Genomic DNA, 20556 nt, shown 5'->3' with positions numbered 1-20556 from the left:
TTATAGAATTTGATCCGATTATTTGTTATCGGCTATCAACTGGATTTTCATCATTTGCTCACTTTTAATCTAATTCAACTGAAGAGGAAACGAATAATGTTATTTATCTTTATGAAAATAAAAATATATTTTATGGATTAGGAGGACTCGGATAAATTGTTTTAAATGAATGCCAAATGACAACCTCAACTGTTGCAGAATTGAAATATTGTAACGAGCGAATTATCTTTCTTTATAAGAACCGGGAGCAGCGCGAACGCAGTCCCGACTACCAAAAATTATGCGCCCCAACCAACCACACTTTGCGGAAGTGGCAATTGTCAGCCGACCGAAGTGCAATGGACGGCCTCCAACCGGGAGAGCCCCCTCCTTGATCAGGGCATCTCCGACGCCAAGTAAGTATGCGGCGCTTTGTTCCATGAAAATTTATAAAAACATAATGTCTCTAATTATAGTGGTAAAAATAGCCGCGAATAAATAAATGTTGTTGGTTGAAAATTTCCACTACAAATTGTACCCAGTTAATGAGCGATCGTATCCACAGTAAAATATCTTCTGTACAATTTAAACACAGCAATCGAATTATAAAATCGGTAAAAATCAGAGAGATGATATTCGTTTCTCTCTCTGCAAAACAATACTAATAATATGGTATTTGGAGCTGAATAAGAGAATGTGAAGTCATGTCGACTCAAGCGCCGCCATTGTTAAGTCTCAGTGGAATCTGCGTCTTACAGGAATTGACGATGAGTGAAGTGGGAAAAGCAAATAATTTAGAAATTGTAACAGAGAGAATTTCAATTAACCCTGCTTTTTATCCTAGTGGAAAATGCCGTTACTGAAATGAAAAAAGAGGATTTTAGTCGAAGCTGCTAGATTAATAATTCATTAAGGATTATTACTTCTTAAATCATAAGATGGAGCTGTTATCACTGCTACTTCAATTCCATATCCAAAAGGATCTATTTGTAATAGAAGGACGAAATTTCATTTAAACATATAAGAAAAAACAGCGGAATAGTAATAATGGTGCATTACCTATCTTAATTGTTTACATTATTGAACGCCTGCACTACGTTTTTACTATCGAGCATTTCAGAAACAAGCAGGTTTCGAAATCATTTTCATAACAACATATTTTAAAAATGCCATGTTCGCAGAAATAGTGTCAAATTTTTATATCTTGGTTTAGTGGCATAGGGAAAGGTGAATTAAATTGACTTTTCCACCCCCACCCCGAGTCGAAGCAAAGTTTTTAGCAATTGCGAATCTTTTAGGAACATGGGATTTTTTTTTTTTTTTCCAACTCCGACGGGATATTTTACTTTAAAGGAAGAATTCTCACATTTTATCCCCCCTAGAGGCCGAGATCATTACGCTTATCGGTTTATGACTACGTTTTAAAGTGCAAATTGTAAACGACCGATACTACATAAAATAAACATTTCTTATTTTAGGACAATCTGACCAACGACTGAAAGTGTTTTTAAAGACTAAAATCAAAACAGAGACTACGTCAGTTCCAAGTGAGAGAGACGATCTCACTCGTTCTATTTTTAATAACCACAAAATCCTCGTTGCCAGATGCAACAGCAGAAAATCAGTTTCATTTAACACAAAACAATATTTAAAATATCTTTGCAGCAATTACTTCTAAAACAAACTCGAACAATTATAACATGTCGTTCCAAAAGTGAGAAAAATTCTTAAAATATAAAAGAGCATTCAAGGGAAAAAAGAAAAAGAAATTGTGAACATATTTAAAACTGAAATATTTCGAATGCTACATGCAAGTCGAAGGAACACTTAATAAAGAGAAATGTTATCCTATAACAAAATCACTAATTTTGATATCTACGTAAATTTTGTAGATGGCAGCGAGAAATTTTGTGTGTGCATGTAAGAAAAGCATTTTGCTGATTGACACTTTTATATTTTGAGAGTCTATAAAAATTTAATTTAAAGACAAACTTTTTCATGATGAATTTGCACAGAATATTCATTAAATTGTCCACTTTATTTAATGAAATTTCGTTATTCGAAGTGTACAATTAAGCGCAAAAATGAAACGGCAGTTGCCCCCCTTTATTTAGGGATGTCCATAATTTCATATGCAATTGTACCCGCTATGCATGCATTCCTGAATTAGGTTTAGGTATCTCCTACGAATGAATAGAGATATGTACATGCGTTCATCCATATGGACAGAGATGCATATTAATATGCGAGTAACAGCAGCAATTTCCACAGAAAATGATTTCTCGTTATGATGCGAAAGAAATGAATATTCTTCCACAAGGGCTACGGTTCTGAACGGACACCTCCGTGGTAACAATTTTCTAAGTGAATTCTTTCCTTTACTTAAGACAGGGACAGCGCGAACGCAGTCCCAGCTACCAAAAATTGTGCACCCCAAGCAACCGCGATTTGCGGATGTGGCGAACGTCAACCCACCGAAGTGCAATGGAGGGTCTCTGCTCGGGGGAGCCTCCTTGTTGATCAAGGCATCCCCAGTGCCAGGTAAGTATGACTGGCCAACTTTTCAGAAAGTTCATATACATTATTTTTCATTTACAAAAGTGGTAATACCTCTCATTACAATCTAATGTATTCCGTCGAAATATTCTTGAATATTTCTAGAAATCCATACATTTTAATTTTCTTTATATTTTTAAAGTAGTTATATTTGCATTCTATAACTAGGGACACAATTTTATCCTAAACATTTTTACCCAGCTAAATAAAAAAAAGAGGGGAAAAAGAATCATAAAATATCATATTACACCATCAACAACGATATGTAGATGGCGCTGCAAATCGAATGTTCATATCCGTAAGTAGCTACATCTAATGGTTGTTCCAATGTCATCCATTCTTATTATATGTATCGTCAACCTGAATTTCATTGATCGCATTCCAGAATTGTCATTCAGTTGGATTGTAGCTACTATTGTGTATTGAGTTGTTCGAAGAATAATGCTGAATCGAAACTTCCACAGGCGACAATGTAACGTACATTTTAGAAGCAATTACAACACCACTAGAAAAATAAACAGGTTCTGACGTACTATATATACGACGTGACACTTAAAGTGCAACGTACTCGCTTCGGCAGTACATATACTAAAATTGGAACGATACAGAGAAGATTAGCATGGCCCCTGCGCAAGGATGACACGCAAAATCGTGAAGCGTTCCACATTTTTTTATTTTTTATTACTTGGTTTTAGATCGCATATTCCGGGTCGTTATAGCCTTGTTTGCTTCTCTTTAAAAATAAAGCATACGGTAAGAGGTTTTCTTAAGGAACAATTATAATTTATTTCATTTTAAATTATTCTGCATAACATCATTTTTCAGCTAAAAGATATTATGCATAAAAATTAAAGAAAAAATACTTTGATTTGCTTATGCATTTCGTATTCCGACATATTTACTCTACTTACCCAACCAGCAACAATTGATCTGATGGGGCAATTCTAGGGTTTATTACAGTATGACTGCTTAAAATTTTGCATGCATATATATATATATATATATATTTAATCAACAAAATCGACACCTTTCAAGACCAGCTGATTCTACAGGAAAATTTGTAACGTTCATTATAATGTACACAAGGGGCGACATGGAAATAATATTATAGCGATGCATTTTTCATAAAGAGAGTCCGATCATTTATGAAAAGAACAAATGTACATATTACATTTCTTTTAAATAATTTAGCAGTAGGTCGCTATCATAGATTACCTTTACTTTTTTATACTTAATGAAAATTCCTTCAGATATTATGCGAATTAGTCACTTAACGCTGAATATATTTTCATCAAATGTACCACGCATTACGCTATATTTAGAAAATATCCATTTGCTACATTGTGGTTAATTGTCCAAATAATCTTTTTGTCAGCTATTAGTTGTAGCTATTTATGTAGTCAGCTAAAGGTTTTTACTACATTTTTTTTCTTTTCTTAATTTATTAGAAAGTGTGATTTCTACGTGAAATTTATTTCGTTTGAGGCAGAATGAAGATTCTAAAATTTTACTTCCTTTGTTCTCGAAATCCTTGCGAAGTAATCATATTTTGTTGCGCTATCTCCATGATTAGAAATGCCCTACCTGGAAACTTCGACGAAACAAATTCTTAACTCTTCCATGTCTAATGATATCGTTTATAGAATTTGATCCGATTATTTGTTATCGGCTATCAACTGGATTTTCATCATTTGCTCACTTTTAATCTAATTCAACTGAAGAGGAAACGAATAATGTTATTTATCTTTATGAAAATAAAAATATATTTTATGGATTAGGAGGACTCGGATAAATTGTTTTAAATGAATGCCAAATGACAACCTCAACTGTTGCAGAATTGAAATATTGTAACGAGCGAATTATCTTTCTTTATAAGAACCGGGAGCAGCGCGAACGCAGTCCCGACTACCAAAAATTATGCGCCCCAACCAACCACACTTTGCGGAAGTGGCAATTGTCAGCCGACCGAAGTGCAATGGACGGCCTCCAACCGGGAGAGCCCCCTCCTTGATCAGGGCATCTCCGACGCCAAGTAAGCATGCGGCGCTTTGTTCCATGAAAATTTATAAAAACATAATGTCTCTAATTATAGTGGTAAAAATAGCCGCGAATAAATAAATGTTGTTGGTTGAAAATTTCCACTACAAATTGTACCCAGTTAATGAGCGATCGTATCCACAGTAAAATATCTTCTGTACAATTTAAACACAGCAATCGAATTATAAAATCGGTAAAAATCAGAGAGATGATATTCGTTTCTCTCTCTGCAAAACAATACTAATAATATGGTATTTGGAGCTGAATAAGAGAATGTGAAGTCATGTCGACTCAAGCGCCGCCATTGTTAAGTCTCAGTGGAATCTGCGTCTTACAGGAATTGACGATGAGTGAAGTGGGAAAAGCAAATAATTTAGAAATTGTAACAGAGAGAATTTCAATTAACCCTGCTTTTTATCCTAGTGGAAAATGCCGTTACTGAAATGAAAAAAGAGGATTTTAGTCGAAGCTGCTAGATTAATAATTCATTAAGGATTATTACTTCTTAAATCATAAGATGGAGCTGTTATCACTGCTACTTCAATTCCATATCCAAAAGGATCTATTTGTAATAGAAGGACGAAATTTCATTTAAACATATAAGAAAAAACAGCGGAATAGTAATAATGGTGCATTACCTATCTTAATTGTTTACATTATTGAACGCCTGCACTACGTTTTTACTATCGAGCATTTCAGAAACAAGCAGGTTTCGAAATCATTTTCATAACAACATATTTTAAAAATGCCATGTTCGCAGAAATAGTGTCAAATTTTTATATCTTGGTTTAGTGGCATAGGGAAAGGTGAATTAAATTGACTTTTCCACCCCCACCCCGAGTCGAAGCAAAGTTTTTAGCAATTGCGAATCTTTTAGGAACATGGGATTTTTTTTTTTTTTTCCAACTCCGACGGGATATTTTACTTTAAAGGAAGAATTCTCACATTTTATCCCCCCTAGAGGCCGAGATCATTACGCTTATCGGTTTATGACTACGTTTTAAAGTGCAAATTGTAAACGACCGATACTACATAAAATAAACATTTCTTATTTTAGGACAATCTGACCAACGACTGAAAGTGTTTTTAAAGACTAAAATCAAAACAGAGACTACGTCAGTTCCAAGTGAGAGAGACGATCTCACTCGTTCTATTTTTAATAACCACAAAATCCTCGTTGCCAGATGCAACAGCAGAAAATCAGTTTCATTTAACACAAAACAATATTTAAAATATCTTTGCAGCAATTACTTCTAAAACAAACTCGAACAATTATAACATGTCGTTCCAAAAGTGAGAAAAATTCTTAAAATATAAAAGAGCATTCAAGGGAAAAAAGAAAAAGAAATTGTGAACATATTTAAAACTGAAATATTTCGAATGCTACATGCAAGTCGAAGGAACACTTAATAAAGAGAAATGTTATCCTATAACAAAATCACTAATTTTGATATCTACGTAAATTTTGTAGATGGCAGCGAGAAATTTTGTGTGTGCATGTAAGAAAAGCATTTTGCTGATTGACACTTTTATATTTTGAGAGTCTATAAAAATTTAATTTAAAGACAAACTTTTTCATGATGAATTTGCACAGAATATTCATTAAATTGTCCACTTTATTTAATGAAATTTCGTTATTCGAAGTGTACAATTAAGCGCAAAAATGAAACGGCAGTTGCCCCCCTTTATTTAGGGATGTCCATAATTTCATATGCAATTGTACCCGCTATGCATGCATTCCTGAATTAGGTTTAGGTATCTCCTACGAATGAATAGAGATATGTACATGCGTTCATCCATATGGACAGAGATGCATATTAATATGCGAGTAACAGCAGCAATTTCCACAGAAAATGATTTCTCGTTATGATGCGAAAGAAATGAATATTCTTCCACAAGGGCTACGGTTCTGAACGGACACCTCCGTGGTAACAATTTTCTAAGTGAATTCTTTCCTTTACTTAAGACAGGGACAGCGCGAACGCAGTCCCAGCTACCAAAAATTGTGCACCCCAAGCAACCGCGATTTGCGGATGTGGCGAACGTCAACCCACCGAAGTGCAATGGAGGGTCTCTGCTCGGGGGAGCCTCCTTGTTGATCAAGGCATCCCCAGTGCCAGGTAAGTATGACTGGCCAACTTTTCAGAAAGTTCATATACATTATTTTTCATTTACAAAAGTGGTAATACCTCTCATTACAATCTAATGTATTCCGTCGAAATATTCTTGAATATTTCTAGAAATCCATACATTTTAATTTTCTTTATATTTTTAAAGTAGTTATATTTGCATTCTATAACTAGGGACACAATTTTATCCTAAACATTTTTACCCAGCTAAATAAAAAAAGAGGGGAAAAAGAATCATAAAATATCATATTACACCATCAACAACGATATGTAGATGGCGCTGCAAATCGAATGTTCATATCCGTAAGTAGCTACATCTAATGGTTGTTCCAATGTCATCCATTCTTATTATATGTATCGTCAACCTGAATTTCATTGATCGCATTCCAGAATTGTCATTCAGTTGGATTGTAGCTACTATTGTGTATTGAGTTGTTCGAAGAATAATGCTGAATCGAAACTTCCACAGGCGACAATGTAACGTACATTTTAGAAGCAATTACAACACCACTAGAAAAATAAACAGGTTCTGACGTACTATATATACGACGTGACACTTAAAGTGCAACGTACTCGCTTCGGCAGTACATATACTAAAATTGGAACGATACAGAGAAGATTAGCATGGCCCCTGCGCAAGGATGACACGCAAAATCGTGAAGCGTTCCACATTTTTTTATTTTTTATTACTTGGTTTTAGATCGCATATTCCGGGTCGTTATAGCCTTGTTTGCTTCTCTTTAAAAATAAAGCATACGGTAAGAGGTTTTCTTAAGGAACAATTATAATTTATTTCATTTTAAATTATTCTGCATAACATCATTTTTCAGCTAAAAGATATTATGCATAAAAATTAAAGAAAAAATACTTTGATTTGCTTATGCATTTCGTATTCCGACATATTTACTCTACTTACCCAACCAGCAACAATTGATCTGATGGGGCAATTCTAGGGTTTATTACAGTATGACTGCTTAAAATTTTGCATGCATATATATATATATATATATATATTTAATCAACAAAATCGACACCTTTCAAGACCAGCTGATTCTACAGGAAAATTTGTAACGTTCATTATAATGTACACAAGGGGCGACATGGAAATAATATTATAGCGATGCATTTTTCATAAAGAGAGTCCGATCATTTATGAAAAGAACAAATGTACATATTACATTTCTTTTAAATAATTTAGCAGTAGGTCGCTATCATAGATTACCTTTACTTTTTTATACTTAATGAAAATTCCTTCAGATATTATGCGAATTAGTCACTTAACGCTGAATATATTTTCATCAAATGTACCACGCATTACGCTATATTTAGAAAATATCCATTTGCTACATTGTGGTTAATTGTCCAAATAATCTTTTTGTCAGCTATTAGTTGTAGCTATTTATGTAGTCAGCTAAAGGTTTTTACTACATTTTTTTTCTTTTCTTAATTTATTAGAAAGTGTGATTTCTACGTGAAATTTATTTCGTTTGAGGCAGAATGAAGATTCTAAAATTTTACTTCCTTTGTTCTCGAAATCCTTGCGAAGTAATCATATTTTGTTGCGCTATCTCCATGATTAGAAATGCCCTACCTGGAAACTTCGACGAAACAAATTCTTAACTCTTCCATGTCTAATGATATCGTTTATAGAATTTGATCCGATTATTTGTTATCGGCTATCAACTGGATTTTCATCATTTGCTCACTTTTAATCTAATTCAACTGAAGAGGAAACGAATAATGTTATTTATCTTTATGAAAATAAAAATATATTTTATGGATTAGGAGGACTCGGATAAATTGTTTTAAATGAATGCCAAATGACAACCTCAACTGTTGCAGAATTGAAATATTGTAACGAGCGAATTATCTTTCTTTATAAGAACCGGGAGCAGCGCGAACGCAGTCCCGACTACCAAAAATTATGCGCCCCAACCAACCACACTTTGCGGAAGTGGCAATTGTCAGCCGACCGAAGTGCAATGGACGGCCTCCAACCGGGAGAGCCCCCTCCTTGATCAGGGCATCTCCGACGCCAAGTAAGTATGCGGCGCTTTGTTCCATGAAAATTTATAAAAACATAATGTCTCTAATTATAGTGGTAAAAATAGCCGCGAATAAATAAATGTTGTTGGTTGAAAATTTCCACTACAAATTGTACCCAGTTAATGAGCGATCGTATCCACAGTAAAATATCTTCTGTACAATTTAAACACAGCAATCGAATTATAAAATCGGTAAAAATCAGAGAGATGATATTCGTTTCTCTCTCTGCAAAACAATACTAATAATATGGTATTTGGAGCTGAATAAGAGAATGTGAAGTCATGTCGACTCAAGCGCCGCCATTGTTAAGTCTCAGTGGAATCTGCGTCTTACAGGAATTGACGATGAGTGAAGTGGGAAAAGCAAATAATTTAGAAATTGTAACAGAGAGAATTTCAATTAACCCTGCTTTTTATCCTAGTGGAAAATGCCGTTACTGAAATGAAAAAAGAGGATTTTAGTCGAAGCTGCTAGATTAATAATTCATTAAGGATTATTACTTCTTAAATCATAAGATGGAGCTGTTATCACTGCTACTTCAATTCCATATCCAAAAGGATCTATTTGTAATAGAAGGACGAAATTTCATTTAAACATATAAGAAAAAACAGCGGAATAGTAATAATGGTGCATTACCTATCTTAATTGTTTACATTATTGAACGCCTGCACTACGTTTTTACTATCGAGCATTTCAGAAACAAGCAGGTTTCGAAATCATTTTCATAACAACATATTTTAAAAATGCCATGTTCGCAGAAATCGTGTCAAATTTTTATATCTTGGTTTAGTGGCATAGGGAAAGGTGAATTAAATTGACTTTTCCACCCCCACCCCGAGTCGAAGCAAAGTTTTTAGCAATTGCGAATCTTTTAGGAACATGGGATTTTTTTTTTTTTTTCCAACTCCGACGGGATATTTTACTTTAAAGGAAGAATTCTCACATTTTATCCCCCCTAGAGGCCGAGATCATTACGCTTATCGGTTTATGACTACGTTTTTAAGTGCAAATTGTAAACGACCGATACTACATAAAATAAACATTTCTTATTTTAGGACAATCTGACCAACGACTGAAAGTGTTTTTAAAGACTAAAATCAAAACAGAGACTACGTCAGTTCCAAGTGAGAGAGACGATCTCACTCGTTCTATTTTTAATAACCACAAAATCCTCGTTGCCAGATGCAACAGCAGAAAATCAGTTTCATTTAACACAAAACAATATTTAAAATATCTTTGCAGCAATTACTTCTAAAACAAACTCGAACAATTATAACATGTCGTTCCAAAAGTGAGAAAAATTCTTAAAATATAAAAGAGCATTCAAGGGAAAAAAGAAAAAGAAATTGTGAACATATTTAAAACTGAAATATTTCGAATGCTACATGCAAGTCGAAGGAACACTTAATAAAGAGAAATGTTATCCTATAACAAAATCACTAATTTTGATATCTACGTAAATTTTGTAGATGGCAGCGAGAAATTTTGTGTGTGCATGTAAGAAAAGCATTTTGCTGATTGACACTTTTATATTTTGAGAGTCTATAAAAATTTAATTTAAAGACAAACTTTTTCATGATGAATTTGCACAGAATATTCATTAAATTGTCCACTTTATTTAATGAAATTTCGTTATTCGAAGTGTACAATTAAGCGCAAAAATGAAACGGCAGTTGCCCCCCTTTATTTAGGGATGTCCATAATTTCATATGCAATTGTACCCGCTATGCATGCATTCCTGAATTAGGTTTAGGTATCTCCTACGAATGAATAGAGATATGTACATGCGTTCATCCATATGGACAGAGATGCATATTAATATGCGAGTAACAGCAGCAATTTCCACAGAAAATGATTTCTCGTTATGATGCGAAAGAAATGAATATTCTTCCACAAGGGCTACGGTTCTGAACGGACACCTCCGTGGTAACAATTTTCTAAGTGAATTCTTTCCTTTACTTAAGACAGGGACAGCGCGAACGCAGTCCCAGCTACCAAAAATTGTGCACCCCAAGCAACCGCGATTTGCGGATGTGGCGAACGTCAACCCACCGAAGTGCAATGGAGGGTCTCTGCTCGGGGGAGCCTCCTTGTTGATCAAGGCATCCCCAGTGCCAGGTAAGTATGACTGGCCAACTTTTCAGAAAGTTCATATACATTATTTTTCATTTACAAAAGTGGTAATACCTCTCATTACAATCTAATGTATTCCGTCGAAATATTCTTGAATATTTCTAGAAATCCATACATTTTAATTTTCTTTATATTTTTAAAGTAGTTATATTTGCATTCTATAACTAGGGACACAATTTTATCCTAAACATTTTTACCCAGCTAAATAAAAAAAAGAGGGGAAAAAGAATCATAAAATATCATATTACACCATCAACAACGATATGTAGATGGCGCTGCAAATCGAATGTTCATATCCGTAAGTAGCTACATCTAATGGTTGTTCCAATGTCATCCATTCTTATTATATGTATCGTCAACCTGAATTTCATTGATCGCATTCCAGAATTGTCATTCAGTTGGATTGTAGCTACTATTGTGTATTGAGTTGTTCGAAGAATAATGCTGAATCGAAACTTCCACAGGCGACAATGTAACGTACATTTTAGAAGCAATTACAACACCACTAGAAAAATAAACAGGTTCTGACGTACTATATATACGACGTGACACTTAAAGTGCAACGTACTCGCTTCGGCAGTACATATACTAAAATTGGAACGATACAGAGAAGATTAGCATGGCCCCTGCGCAAGGATGACACGCAAAATCGTGAAGCGTTCCACATTTTTTTATTTTTTATTACTTGGTTTTAGATCGCATATTCCGGGTCGTTATAGCCTTGTTTGCTTCTCTTTAAAAATAAAGCATACGGTAAGAGGTTTTCTTAAGGAACAATTATAATTTATTTCATTTTAAATTATTCTGCATAACATCATTTTTCAGCTAAAAGATATTATGCATAAAAATTAAAGAAAAAATACTTTGATTTGCTTATGCATTTCGTATTCCGACATATTTACTCTACTTACCCAACCAGCAACAATTGATCTGATGGGGCAATTCTAGGGTTTATTACAGTATGACTGCTTAAAATTTTGCATGCATATATATATATATATATATATTTAATCAACAAAATCGACACCTTTCAAGACCAGCTGATTCTACAGGAAAATTTGTAACGTTCATTATAATGTACACAAGGGGCGACATGGAAATAATATTATAGCGATGCATTTTTCATAAAGAGAGTCCGATCATTTATGAAAAGAACAAATGTACATATTACATTTCTTTTAAATAATTTAGCAGTAGGTCGCTATCATAGATTACCTTTACTTTTTTATACTTAATGAAAATTCCTTCAGATATTATGCGAATTAGTCACTTAACGCTGAATATATTTTCATCAAATGTACCACGCATTACGCTATATTTAGAAAATATCCATTTGCTACATTGTGGTTAATTGTCCAAATAATCTTTTTGTCAGCTATTAGTTGTAGCTATTTATGTAGTCAGCTAAAGGTTTTTACTACATTTTTTTTCTTTTCTTAATTTATTAGAAAGTGTGATTTCTACGTGAAATTTATTTCGTTTGAGGCAGAATGAAGATTCTAAAATTTTACTTCCTTTGTTCTCGAAATCCTTGCGAAGTAATCATATTTTGTTGCGCTATCTCCATGATTAGAAATGCCCTACCTGGAAACTTCGACGAAACAAATTCTTAACTCTTCCATGTCTAATGATATCGTTTATAGAATTTGATCCGATTATTTGTTATCGGCTATCAACTGGATTTTCATCATTTGCTCACTTTTAATCTAATTCAACTGAAGAGGAAACGAATAATGTTATTTATCTTTATGAAAATAAAAATATATTTTATGGATTAGGAGGACTCGGATAAATTGTTTTAAATGAATGCCAAATGACAACCTCAACTGTTGCAGAATTGAAATATTGTAACGAGCGAATTATCTTTCTTTATAAGAACCGGGAGCAGCGCGAACGCAGTCCCGACTACCAAAAATTATGCGCCCCAACCAACCACACTTTGCGGAAGTGGCAATTGTCAGCCGACCGAAGTGCAATGGACGGCCTCCAACCGGGAGAGCCCCCTCCTTGATCAGGGCATCTCCGACGCCAAGTAAGTATGCGGCGCTTTGTTCCATGAAAATTTATAAAAACATAATGTCTCTAATTATAGTGGTAAAAATAGCCGCGAATAAATAAATGTTGTTGGTTGAAAATTTCCACTACAAATTGTACCCAGTTAATGAGCGATCGTATCCACAGTAAAATATCTTCTGTACAATTTAAACACAGCAATCGAATTATAAAATCGGTAAAAATCAGAGAGATGATATTCGTTTCTCTCTCTGCAAAACAATACTAATAATATGGTATTTGGAGCTGAATAAGAGAATGTGAAGTCATGTCGACTCAAGCGCCGCCATTGTTAAGTCTCAGTGGAATCTGCGTCTTACAGGAATTGACGATGAGTGAAGTGGGAAAAGCAAATAATTTAGAAATTGTAACAGAGAGAATTTCAATTAACCCTGCTTTTTATCCTAGTGGAAAATGCCGTTACTGAAATGAAAAAAGAGGATTTTAGTCGAAGCTGCTAGATTAATAATTCATTAAGGATTATTACTTCTTAAATCATAAGATGGAGCTGTTATCACTGCTACTTCAATTCCATATCCAAAAGGATCTATTTGTAATAGAAGGACGAAATTTCATTTAAACATATAAGAAAAAACAGCGGAATAGTAATAATGGTGCATTACCTATCTTAATTGTTTACATTATTGAACGCCTGCACTACGTTTTTACTATCGAGCATTTCAGAAACAAGCAGGTTTCGAAATCATTTTCATAACAACATATTTTAAAAATGCCATGTTCGCAGAAATAGTGTCAAATTTTTATATCTTGGTTTAGTGGCATAGGGAAAGGTGAATTAAATTGACTTTTCCACCCCCACCCCGAGTCGAAGCAAAGTTTTTAGCAATTGCGAATCTTTTAGGAACATGGGATTTTTTTTTTTTTTTCCAACTCCGACGGGATATTTTACTTTAAAGGAAGAATTCTCACATTTTATCCCCCCTAGAGGCCGAGATCATTACGCTTATCGGTTTATGACTACGTTTTAAAGTGCAAATTGTAAACGACCGATACTACATAAAATAAACATTTCTTATTTTAGGACAATCTGACCAACGACTGAAAGTGTTTTTAAAGACTAAAATCAAAACAGAGACTACGTCAGTTCCAAGTGAGAGAGACGATCTCACTCGTTCTATTTTTAATAACCACAAAATCCTCGTTGCCAGATGCAACAGCAGAAAATCAGTTTCATTTAACACAAAACAATATTTAAAATATCTTTGCAGCAATTACTTCTAAAACAAACTCGAACAATTATAACATGTCGTTCCAAAAGTGAGAAAAATTCTTAAAATATAAAAGAGCATTCAAGGGAAAAAAGAAAAAGAAATTGTGAACATATTTAAAACTGAAATATTTCGAATGCTACATGCAAGTCGAAGGAACACTTAATAAAGAGAAATGTTATCCTATAACAAAATCACTAATTTTGATATCTACGTAAATTTTGTAGATGGCAGCGAGAAATTTTGTGTGTGCATGTAAGAAAAGCATTTTACTGATTGACACTTTTATATTTTGAGAGTCTATAAAAATTTAATTTAAAGACAAACTTTTTCATGATGAATTTGCACAGAATATTCATTAAATTGTCCACTTTATTTAATGAAATTTCGTTATTCGAAGTGTACAATTAAGCGCAAAAATGAAACAGCAGTTGCCCCCCTTTATTTAGGGATGTCCATAATTTCATATGCAATTGTACCCGCTATGCATGCATTCCTGAATTAGGTTTAGGTATCTCCTACGAATGAATAGAGATATGTACATGCGTTCATCCATATGGACAGAGATGCATATTAATATGCGAGTAACAGCAGCAATTTCCACAGAAAATGATTTCTCGTTATGATGCGAAAGAAATGAATATTCTTCCACAAGGGCTACGGTTCTGAACGGACACCTCCGTGGTAACAATTTTCTAAGTGAATTCTTTCCTTTACTTAAGACAGGGACAGCGCGAACGCAGTCCCAGCTACCAAAAATTGTGCACCCCAAGCAACCGCGATTTGCGGATGTGGCGAACGTCAACCCACCGAAGTGCAATGGAGGGTCTCTGCTCGGGGGAGCCTCCTTGTTGATCAAGGCATCCCCAGTGCCAGGTAAGTATGACTGGCCAACTTTTCAGAAAGTTCATATACATTATTTTTCATTTACAAAAGTGGTAATACCTCTCATTACAATCTAATGTATTCCGTCGAAATATTCTTGAATATTTCTAGAAATCCATACATTTTAATTTTCTTTATATTTTTAAAGTAGTTATATTTGCATTCTATAACTAGGGACACAATTTTATCCTAAACATTTTTACCCAGCTAAATAAAAAAAGAGGGGAAAAAGAATCATAAAATATCATATTACACCATCAACAACGATATGTAGATGGCGCTGCAAATCGAATGTTCATATCCGTAAGTAGCTACATCTAATGGTTGTTCCAATGTCATCCATTCTTATTATATGTATCGTCAACCTGAATTTCATTGATCGCATTCCAGAATTGTCATTCAGTTGGATTGTAGCTACTATTGTGTATTGAGTTGTTCGAAGAATAATGCTGAATCGAAACTTCCACAGGCGACAATGTAACGTACATTTTAGAAGCAATTACAACACCACTAGAAAAATAAACAGGTTCTGACGTACTATATATACGACGTGACACTTAAAGTGCAACGTACTCGCTTCGGCAGTACATATACTAAAATTGGAACGATACAGAGAAGATTAGCATGGCCCCTGCGCAAGGATGACACGCAAAATCGTGAAGCGTTCCACATTTTTTTATTTTTTATTACTTGGTTTTAGATCGCATATTCCGGGTCGTTATAGCCTTGTTTGCTTCTCTTTAAAAATAAAGCATACGGTAAGAGGTTTTCTTAAGGAACAATTATAATTTATTTCATTTTAAATTATTCTGCATAACATCATTTTTCAGCTAAAAGATATTATGCATAAAAATTAAAGAAAAAATACTTTGATTTGCTTATGCATTTCGTATTCCGACATATTTACTCTACTTACCCAACCAGCAACAATTGATCTGATGGGGCAATTCTAGGGTTTATTACAGTATGACTGCTTAAAATTTTGCATGCATATATATATATATATATATATATATATATTTAATCAACAAAATCGACACCTTTCAAGACCAGCTGATTCTACAGGAAAATTTGTAACGTTCATTATAATGTACACAAGGGGCGACATGGAAATAATATTATAGCGATGCATTTTTCATAAAGAGAGTCCGATCATTTATGAAAAGAACAAATGTACATATTACATTTCTTTTAAATAATTTAGCAGTAGGTCGCTATCATAGATTACCTTTACTTTTTTATACTTAATGAAAATTCCTTCAGATATTATGCGAATTAGTCACTTAACGCTGAATATATTTTCATCAAATGTACCACGCATTACGCTATATTTAGAAAATATCCATTTGCTACATTGTGGTTAATTGTCCAAATAATCTTTTTGTCAGCTATTAGTTGTAGCTATTTATGTAGTCAGCTAAAGGTTTTTACTACATTTTTTTTCTTTTCTTAATTTATTAGAAAGTGTGATTTCTACGTGAAATTTATTTCGTTTGAGGCAGAATGAAGATTCTAAAATTTTACTTCCTTTGTTCTCGAAATCCTTGCGAAGTAATCATATTTTGTTGCGCTATCTCCATGATTAGAAATGCCCTACCTGGAAACTTCGACGAAACAAATTCTTAACTCTTCCATGTCTAATGATATCGTTTATAGAATTTGATCCGATTATTTGTTATCGGCTATCAACTGGATTTTCATCATTTGCTCACTTTTAATCTAATTCAACTGAAGAGGAAACGAATAATGTTATTTATCTTTATGAAAATAAAAATATATTTTATGGATTAGGAGGACTCGGATAAATTGTTTTAAATGAATGCCAAATGACAACCTCAACTGTTGCAGAATTGAAATATTGTAACGAGCGAATTATCTTTCTTTATAAGAACCGGGAGCAGCGCGAACGCAGTCCCGACTACCAAAAATTATGCGCCCCAACCAACCACACTTTGCGGAAGTGGCAATTGTCAGCCGACCGAAGTGCAATGGACGGCCTCCAACCGGGAGAGCCCCCTCCTTGATCAGGGCATCTCCGACGCCAAGTAAGTATGCGGCGCTTTGTTCCATGAAAATTTATAAAAACATAATGTCTCTAATTATAGTGGTAAAAATAGCCGCGAATAAATAAATGTTGTTGGTTGAAAATTTCCACTACAAATTGTACCCAGTTAATGAGCGATCGTATCCACAGTAAAATATCTTCTGTACAATTTAAACACAGCAATCGAATTATAAAATCGGTAAAAATCAGAGAGATGATATTCGTTTCTCTCTCTGCAAAACAATACTAATAATATGGTATTTGGAGCTGAATAAGAGAATGTGAAGTCATGTCGACTCAAGCGCCGCCATTGTTAAGTCTCAGTGGAATCTGCGTCTTACAGGAATTGACGATGAGTGAAGTGGGAAAAGCAAATAATTTAGAAATTGTAACAGAGAGAATTTCAATTAACCCTGCTTTTTATCCTAGTGGAAAATGCCGTTACTGAAATGAAAAAAGAGGATTTTAGTCGAAGCTGCTAGATTAATAATTCATTAAGGATTATTACTTCTTAAATCATAAGATGGAGCTGTTATCACTGCTACTTCAATTCCATATCCAAAAGGATCTATTTGTAATAGAAGGACGAAATTTCATTTAAACATATAAGAAAAAACAGCGGAATAGTAATAATGGTGCATTACCTATCTTAATTGTTTACATTATTGAACGCCTGCACTACGTTTTTACTATCGAGCATTTCAGAAACAAGCAGGTTTCGAAATCATTTTCATAACAACATATTTTAAAAATGCCATGTTCGCAGAAATAGTGTCAAATTTTTATATCTTGGTTTAGTGGCATAGGGAAAGGTGAATTAAATTGACTTTTCCACCCCCACCCCGAGTCGAAGCAAAGTTTTTAGCAATTGCGAATCTTTTAGGAACATGGGATTTTTTTTTTTTTTTCCAACTCCGACGGGATATTTTACTTTAAAGGAAGAATTCTCACATTTTATCCCCCCTAGAGGCCGAGATCATTACGCTTATCGGTTTATGACTACGTTTTAAAGTGCAAATTGTAAACGACCGATACTACATAAAATAAACATTTCTTATTTTAGGACAATCTGACCAACGACTGAAAGTGTTTTTAAAGACTAAAATCAAAACAGAGACTACGTCAGTTCCAAGTGAGAGAGACGATCTCACTCGTTCTATTTTTAATAACCACAAAATCCTCGTTGCCAGATGCAACAGCAGAAAATCAGTTTCATTTAACACAAAACAATATTTAAAATATCTTTGCAGCAATTACTTCTAAAACAAACTCGAACAATTATAACATGTCGTTCCAAAAGTGAGAAAAATTCTTAAAATATAAAAGAGCATTCAAGGGAAAAAAGAAAAAGAAATTGTGAACATATTTAAAACTGAAATATTTCGAATGCTACATGCAAGTCGAAGGAACACTTAATAAAGAGAAATGTTATCCTATAACAAAATCACTAATTTTGATATCTACGTAAATTTTGTAGATGGCAGCGAGAAATTTTGTGTGTGCATGTAAGAAAAGCATTTTGCTGATTGACACTTTTATATTTTGAGAGTCTATAAAAATTTAATTTAAAGACAAACTTTTTCATGATGAATTTGCACAGAATATTCATTAAATTGTCCACTTTATTTAATGAAATTTCGTTATTCGAAGTGTACAATTAAGCGCAAAAATGAAACGGCAGTTGCCCCCCTTTATTTAGGGATGTCCATAATTTCATATGCAATTGTACCCGCTATGCATGCATTCCTGAATTAGGTTTAGGTATCTCCTACGAATGAATAGAGATATGTACATGCGTTCATCCATATGGACAGAGATGCATATTAATATGCGAGTAACAGCAGCAATTTCCACAGAAAATGATTTCTCGTTATGATGCGAAAGAAATGAATATTCTTCCACAAGGGCTACGGTTCTGAACGGACACCTCCGTGGTAACAATTTTCTAAGTGAATTCTTTCCTTTACTTAAGACAGGGACAGCGCGAACGCAGTCCCAGCTACCAAAAATTGTGCACCCCAAGCAACCGCGATTTGCGGATGTGGCGAACGTCAACCCACCGAAGTGCAATGGAGGGTCTCTGCTCGGGGGAGCCTCCTTGTTGATCAAGGCATCCCCAGTGCCAGGTAAGTATGACTGGCCAACTTTTCAGAAAGTTCATATACATTATTTTTCATTTACAAAAGTGGTAATACCTCTCATTACAATCTAATGTATTCCGTCGAAATATTCTTGAATATTTCTAGAAATCCATACATTTTAATTTTCTTTATATTTTTAAAGTAGTTATATTTGCATTCTATAACTAGGGACACAATTTTATCCTAAACATTTTTACCCAGCTAAATAAAAAAAAGAGGGGAAAAAGAATCATAAAATATCATATTACACCATCAACAACGATATGTAGATGGCGCTGCAAATCGAATGTTCATATCCGTAAGTAGCTACATCTAATGGTTGTTCCAATGTCATCCATTCTTATTATATGTATCGTCAACCTGAATTTCATTGATCGCATTCCAGAATTGTCATTCAGTTGGATTGTAGCTACTATTGTGTATTGAGTTGTTCGAAGAATAATGCTGAATCGAAACTTCCACAGGCGACAATGTAACGTACATTTTAGAAGCAATTACAACACCACTAGAAAAATAAACAGGTTCTGACGTACTATATATACGACGTGACACTTAAAGTGCAACGTACTCGCTTCGGCAGTACATATACTAAAATTGGAACGATACAGAGAAGATTAGCATGGCCCCTGCGCAAGGATGACACGCAAAATCGTGAAGCGTTCCACATTTTTTTATTTTTTATTACTTGGTTTTAGATCGCATATTCCGGGTCGTTATAGCCTTGTTTGCTTCTCTTTAAAAATAAAGCATACGGTAAGAGGTTTTCTTAAGGAACAATTATAATTTATTTCATTTTAAATTATTCTGCATAACATCATTTTTCAGCTAAAAGATATTATGCATAAAAATTAAAGAAAAAATACTTTGATTTGCTTATGCATTTCGTATTCCGACATATTTACTCTACTTACCCAACCAGCAACAATTGATCTGATGGGGCAATTCTAGGGTTTATTACAGTATGACTGCTTAAAATTTTGCATGCATATATATATATATATATATATTTAATCAACAAAATCGACACCTTTCAAGACCAGCTGATTCTACAGGAAAATTTGTAACGTTCATTATAATGTACACAAGGGGCGACATGGAAATAATATTATAGCGATGCATTTTTCATAAAGAGAGTCCGATCATTTATGAAAAGAACAAATGTACATATTACATTTCTTTTAAATAATTTAGCAGTAGGTCGCTATCATAGATTACCTTTACTTTTTTATACTTAATGAAAATTCCTTCAGATATTATGCGAATTAGTCACTTAACGCTGAATATATTTTCATCAAATGTACCACGCATTACGCTATATTTAGAAA

At 34.0% G+C, this 20556-nt stretch overlaps 15 non-coding genes across 15 annotated transcripts; 5 read left to right on the top strand and 10 right to left on the bottom strand.

The window, feature by feature from the left end:
• Positions 1-241: 241 nt before the first annotated feature.
• On the bottom strand, positions 242-403 carry LOC129957740 (U1 spliceosomal RNA). Its single transcript, XR_008782847.1, has one exon. It is a non-coding gene; the product is annotated as a U1 spliceosomal RNA (small nuclear RNA).
• Positions 404-2366: 1963 nt separating this feature from the next.
• On the bottom strand, positions 2367-2528 carry LOC129957997 (U1 spliceosomal RNA). The gene has a single exon (XR_008783093.1). It is a non-coding gene; the product is annotated as a U1 spliceosomal RNA (small nuclear RNA).
• A 571-nt stretch (positions 2529-3099) lies between these two features.
• Positions 3100-3206, top strand: LOC129957956 (U6 spliceosomal RNA). Its single transcript, XR_008783054.1, has one exon. It is a non-coding gene; the product is annotated as a U6 spliceosomal RNA (small nuclear RNA).
• Positions 3207-4413: 1207 nt separating this feature from the next.
• On the bottom strand, positions 4414-4575 carry LOC129957751 (U1 spliceosomal RNA). The gene has a single exon (XR_008782857.1). It is a non-coding gene; the product is annotated as a U1 spliceosomal RNA (small nuclear RNA).
• Positions 4576-6538: 1963 nt separating this feature from the next.
• On the bottom strand, positions 6539-6700 carry LOC129957995 (U1 spliceosomal RNA). The gene has a single exon (XR_008783092.1). It is a non-coding gene; the product is annotated as a U1 spliceosomal RNA (small nuclear RNA).
• A 570-nt stretch (positions 6701-7270) lies between these two features.
• LOC129957955 (U6 spliceosomal RNA) lies at positions 7271-7377 on the top strand. The gene has a single exon (XR_008783053.1). It is a non-coding gene; the product is annotated as a U6 spliceosomal RNA (small nuclear RNA).
• A 1209-nt stretch (positions 7378-8586) lies between these two features.
• LOC129957739 (U1 spliceosomal RNA) lies at positions 8587-8748 on the bottom strand. Its single transcript, XR_008782846.1, has one exon. It is a non-coding gene; the product is annotated as a U1 spliceosomal RNA (small nuclear RNA).
• A 1963-nt stretch (positions 8749-10711) lies between these two features.
• Positions 10712-10873, bottom strand: LOC129957994 (U1 spliceosomal RNA). Its single transcript, XR_008783091.1, has one exon. It is a non-coding gene; the product is annotated as a U1 spliceosomal RNA (small nuclear RNA).
• A 571-nt stretch (positions 10874-11444) lies between these two features.
• On the top strand, positions 11445-11551 carry LOC129957954 (U6 spliceosomal RNA). The gene has a single exon (XR_008783052.1). It is a non-coding gene; the product is annotated as a U6 spliceosomal RNA (small nuclear RNA).
• Positions 11552-12758: 1207 nt separating this feature from the next.
• On the bottom strand, positions 12759-12920 carry LOC129957738 (U1 spliceosomal RNA). Its single transcript, XR_008782845.1, has one exon. It is a non-coding gene; the product is annotated as a U1 spliceosomal RNA (small nuclear RNA).
• A 1963-nt stretch (positions 12921-14883) lies between these two features.
• LOC129957993 (U1 spliceosomal RNA) lies at positions 14884-15045 on the bottom strand. Its single transcript, XR_008783090.1, has one exon. It is a non-coding gene; the product is annotated as a U1 spliceosomal RNA (small nuclear RNA).
• Positions 15046-15615: 570 nt separating this feature from the next.
• On the top strand, positions 15616-15722 carry LOC129957953 (U6 spliceosomal RNA). Its single transcript, XR_008783051.1, has one exon. It is a non-coding gene; the product is annotated as a U6 spliceosomal RNA (small nuclear RNA).
• A 1215-nt stretch (positions 15723-16937) lies between these two features.
• On the bottom strand, positions 16938-17099 carry LOC129957736 (U1 spliceosomal RNA). The gene has a single exon (XR_008782843.1). It is a non-coding gene; the product is annotated as a U1 spliceosomal RNA (small nuclear RNA).
• Positions 17100-19062: 1963 nt separating this feature from the next.
• On the bottom strand, positions 19063-19224 carry LOC129957991 (U1 spliceosomal RNA). The gene has a single exon (XR_008783088.1). It is a non-coding gene; the product is annotated as a U1 spliceosomal RNA (small nuclear RNA).
• A 571-nt stretch (positions 19225-19795) lies between these two features.
• On the top strand, positions 19796-19902 carry LOC129957952 (U6 spliceosomal RNA). The gene has a single exon (XR_008783050.1). It is a non-coding gene; the product is annotated as a U6 spliceosomal RNA (small nuclear RNA).
• The last annotated feature ends 654 nt before the right edge of the window (positions 19903-20556 follow it).

Source organism: Argiope bruennichi, chromosome 11, assembly GCF_947563725.1.
Source record: "Argiope bruennichi chromosome 11, qqArgBrue1.1, whole genome shotgun sequence".
In the NCBI taxonomy this organism is placed as follows: domain Eukaryota; kingdom Metazoa; phylum Arthropoda; class Arachnida; order Araneae; family Araneidae; genus Argiope; species Argiope bruennichi.
This window is presented reverse-complemented; position numbering and strand designations above follow the sequence as displayed.